Below are 5,438 nucleotides of genomic sequence, written 5' to 3'. Positions count from 1 at the left end.
CACCTTTCCCCCCCGCCCCGTGCTGTACTGAACACCCCCTCCACTTCTGTGCTGAGCCCCACAGTGCTGTACTGAATCCCCCCAGTGCTATGCTGAATGCCCCCACCTCCAGTGCTGTGCTCAGACCACCAGAGCTGTATCCAAACCCCACATGGATGATCCTGTGGGCTTGCAGGCCAGCTAGTAACTGATAGGTGAGCACCAGATTCGTGAAAGGCTCTGTCTCAAAACATAGGATAGAGGGGCCAGAGATGGGTGAGCATACAGGTACTAGCCATGTCCATGTGAAGGTGTAAGGAGAGGAATGGTCCACAAAGTTGCCCTCTGACCTTCATTCGTGCGCTGTATGAATCCCCCATCATGTAGTACATAATAGTAATAGACACTTAAATCAGAGGTGGAAAGCGATACAGCAAGACACCCTAAGTTGACCTTTAGCTTCCCTATACACACCTTTACGCAACACACACACCATTCTATACATCCCATATACTACAGATAGCCTTATAGTACACACTATACACAATATACTATAGACACCCTTATATTACACATCTTCATAAACTACCTATACTATACTACACACAACACACTACAAATACCCTTATACTAGACATACCCTTACACTACATACCTCCATATACTACAGACACCCTTATACTATACACACATCTATGCATACACATATTTATACTACACATACCCCAAACACTCATGCATCACACAAACCCATATAGTATACATACCCATATATTGCATCCTTATACAACACACCACCATATATTACACATACTCATATACTACCATTACATTAATACACCCCTACACTACACACATTGATCATACATTATATGCATATACCCATATACTACACATAATCTTTGCACACTACATATATATATATACACACACACACATATATATATCCATATATTACACTCATCATACACTACATACGTACATATAGCCATATACTACATACACTCATCATACACTACATACACATATATATTCATATACACTCATCACTCATATACACTATATACACTCATCATATATTACATACATATACCCATATATTAGACACACTCATCATTCACTACATACTTTCATATATTATGCACAATCATTATATACAACATACATATACCCACATACTACATACACTCATTATACACTACATACATATATAAACCTGTACTCTACACACACACACACACACACACACACACACCCTTGCACACGTGTGTGTATAGTATAAGGGTGTCTGTAGTATATGGAGGTAAGGGTATGTGTAGTATAAGGGTGTTTTTAGTGTGTTGTGCATAGTATAGAAGTATCTGTAGTTTAGGAAGATGTGTAATATAAGGGTGTCTATAGTATATTGTGTAGTATGTACTATAAACACACGTGTATGAGCACACACATGTGCCCTCACACTCTCCTCTGGCATGCTGCATACATATCTTACTGTACTTCTTTAGGATAGTTTAACTTTACCCTTCCCTTTAGACTCTGGCTTCCCTCAGACCTTCTTAGGGAGTGTGCTGCAAAAGCGCACATGATCTGGTTTGGTCTGATGGTCTTAGAGGCAGCCTCTACCTGTTTTACTTTCTATGGGCCTGGAATGTCCATACTGTGGCATGCCTTTCTGTTTACCTCCTCTATGTTTTCCTCTGCTCTGTAGCTTTGGAGAGATGCTCCACTGATTGGTCCAGAGATTAGCCTCACCCCATCAGCCTGACTATCATGAGCTGGGTCTCATTACACAGATCAATAGTCAGCCCCTGAGTGAGCTCTGGGGGTGAGATGCCATGCCTAGTTCAATCAGGAGCTTCCCCTGTGCATGAAGCAGCTCAGCCGTGCTCCACTGTCTCCGGAATGTAGGCTAGGTGGTAGAAGCTAATTGGTGTTGTCCAGGCACCAGCAGTTCATGGACTGGGCAAGGGAAGTACAGTGCTGGATTAAGGCTTAGAAACCTTAGGAGAATTCAGCTTGCTGTGCCAGTGAGGGTGAAACATGGGGCTCTTATGATCAGGATACGGATCTGTTGGGATTAGTTGGGATTAATCAGATGTCCCTGGTACATTGTCTCATCCATGTGCTGGTCACATGTACTATGACCCAATTCTTTTTTTTTTTTTTTTTTTTTTTTTTTTTTTTTTACAGTGGATTAGAAAGTAAAACTGACAAGGTTGTTTGCTGGTCCTTTGTCACAGATCCTATCAGAAGTGGGATGTGTGGCTAAAAGCATCTTGAGTGAATTGTGAGCACAGACCTGTCAGACACAGTTAAGTAAGCAGGCACCCCTAAAAACTTCAACCCCAGTTCCCCCACTGACCAGCTCTTCTGTATTGGACTTGTCTTAGTTAGGGTTTTACTGCTGTGAACAGACACCATGACCAAGGCAACTCTTGCAAGAACAACATTTAATTGGGGCTGACTTATAGGTTCAGAGGTTCAGTTCATTATCACCAAAGCGGGAGTGTGGCAGCATCCAGGCAGGCATGGTGCAGGAGGAGCTCAGAGTTCCACATCATCTGAAGGCTGCTAGCAGAATACTGGCTCCCAGGCAGTTAGGACAAGGGTATTAAAGCCCACACTCACAAGGCCACACCTCCCAACAGTGCCACTCCCTGGGCCAAGCATACACAAACCATCACAGGACTCAAATCGCATACTTACACAGATCCTCACATACCAGCTCTTCTCACAGCCTTCTGGTTTTAAAGCTCTGTGCTTCCAGTCACATGCAGAGACCTCTCTAGTAGGGCCAGTATGAGCAATATTAGTCTGATCACTCTATCTGGGAGAGAATTAAAGAAGATTTGCTTTAAAAATCTTGCCAACCAAGCAAATCCAAATATGTCCATGGCTGTTATTTCAATAATTCCCAATGCAAAGAGATTCTGTGGTTGGGAAGCTGTCCGTGAGAAGCTTGTTTGCCCAGAACTCATAAACTTTCAGAGAGTATTTACTTGGCACTCCTATAGCCTGTGGTAAGCAGATACAATAACAGCCATTATCAATTATGGCCATACACTTTTGCATATGTCCTAGTTAGCTTTAATGTCAACTTGATATAACCTACAATTCTCTGGGAAGAGAATCTCAGTTGAGGAATTATCTAAATCACATTGACTGTGGGCATATTTGTAGGGGACTGTCTTGATTCTTAATTGATATAAGAGGGGCCACTGTGAGCAGAGTCATTCCTTAAGCAAGTTTTCCTGAACTGTGTAAGGAATCTAGCACAAACCTACCTTCCAGCCAGTAAGCAGCACCCTCCGTGGTTCCTGTTGTACTTCTTTGACTGTGAGTTGAGTTTCTTGGTCAGAGGTAATGCTGTGTGTAATTGGAAGCAGGCCTGCCTACAGATTCCTAGTTTGAGTTCTTGTCTTGACTTTCCTCAGCGATGGACTGGGAACTGATGTTGTAAGTCAAATAAATCCTTTCTCCCTCAAAGTTGCTTTTGGTTAGGGTACCTGTCACAGCAACAGAAATGAAACTACGGAGCAACTTGACACCCATCAAGAGATTTGGTCTGTTTTCAAACTCCTTGAATATGATTGGGCCTGTTGAGTGTTTTGACTGAAAGGTTGTGTTGAAGGTAGAGGTGTGTTACTGGAACATAGGTATATTGCCTTATAAAAACAGGAAAACCAACATCTAGTCTGGTGGTGGATGAGGAATGTGGAGAACTAAGATGCCCAGCTCAGTCAGCGTCAGCTGCTTGACACAGAACTGAGTGTTTCTCTTCCCTCCTGCTTGCGCTGAATGGCCGTAGCCAGTTGAGTGATCCCACTTTGACTATCGAGTCACTAAGACATCTTTCCGTAAAGACTTCTCGGGCAAGACTTGTGAGCTGGGATTAGAGCTATTTCAACGTACTTCTTATTACTTCTACAAAGCCGTGGTCTTTCTGAGCGTCCCTTGTGTGAGCCCTCTCATATATTTCAAAACACATATTGGTGCACCCTCTGCTCTCTAGAGCAGTGGTTCTCAACCTTCCTAATGCTGAACTTTTAATATAGCTCCTCATGCTGTGGTGATTTCCCCCCCCCCCCAACCATAAAATTATTTCTGTTGCTGCTTCTTAATGATAATTTTGCTGCTGTTAGGGATTGTAATATAAATATATCCCTCAAAGGGGGGTCCCAACCTACAGGTTGAGAACCACTGCTCTAGACACTTGACCATGATAAACTTTAAAATTATGTGACCTAGACATTTCCTAATTTGAAAATTGTAGGAATTTACTCTTGAGAGTCCATGCTGAGAGGAAGGACTAGTTTATTGGAAATGTGGATAAAAAAAATACCCCAAACTTTTAAGGACCAGTCTTTGCCACTTCATAGAAAAAGGAAAAGAAAAAAAAAAAACAATGGAGATGGATATCTCCTTGTCCTCACAGGGCTTTGGAGGGCTGTCCTCCTAGGTTCAGCTGGTTTAGCCTCTCTCTCTCTGCTGAGTGTAATTTGTAACAGTGACTCGTGAGATATTTGTATGAGAGTCATGGTTTTAACCTTTTGGTAAATACTCTTTGATAATGGGTTTTCCTGCTCAATGATTTCAAGTGATGATACAGAAAATGGTGTCATCTTCGTAGATGACCTCCTTCCCCAACACCGAGAGTCAGCAGGGGCCATGACCTCTGGTCTCCGCCCTAACCCTCATGCTGTCTGCTCCAGGAGATGGAACAGAGATGCCATTTGCAGGACCATGAAAGCCTAAGCATAATTTTTCTCCTGACTTGCACGTCATCAGTACTCTGTATTTCGTAGCTTTTTCTAACTGGTCTGTAGAGTTGGTGCAGTTGTGGCGAGTAGCTGACAGATAACATCGCCATTGACTATGACTTAATGGGGCTTGATATCCAAAGGTTGATAGGAAAGGGGAGCCTTAGAGGGCTGTGCAGCCAGGGCGCTGGCATGCCAGACTTGAAGAGGAACGTTATGGGAAACTGACATGGTTGTTATTAGGGAGGCAGCCAGCTTTGAAGGATGGATTCACGGTGGGCAAAAGCCAGGCGCTTGGGGAAAAGCAAGGGGGATATTGACTCCTCAAGAGTGAAGAAGGGAAGTTACTGGACTGGTTGTAAGTTTTCTTTTGAAGGAAATCAGACTTTAAATTGCTACATAAATATGTTGCCAACAGTGTGCAACTATGATCAGTGCTTCCATAGTCTGATCTGAAGGGGATATTGTTTAAATAATAGGAATGTTTAATAACTGTGCAGAAAGACAAAAAGAATACTATGTTAGAATTCTGTAGAACTTGAGTTCCTTCAGCTGCTGAGTGTGGTGGTGCATGCCTTTAATTCCAGCACTTGGGAGGCCGAGGCAGGCAGATTTCTGAGTTTGAGGCCAGCCTGGTCTACAAAGTGAGTTTCAGGACAGCCAGGGCTAAACAGAGAAACCCTGTCTTGAAAAAAACCA

This window comes from Mus pahari, chromosome 16 (assembly GCF_900095145.1).
Source record: "Mus pahari chromosome 16, PAHARI_EIJ_v1.1, whole genome shotgun sequence".
Taxonomy (NCBI): domain Eukaryota; kingdom Metazoa; phylum Chordata; class Mammalia; order Rodentia; family Muridae; genus Mus; species Mus pahari.
The sequence above is the reverse complement of the archived record's forward strand: the minus strand, read 5'-3'. Positions refer to the sequence as shown.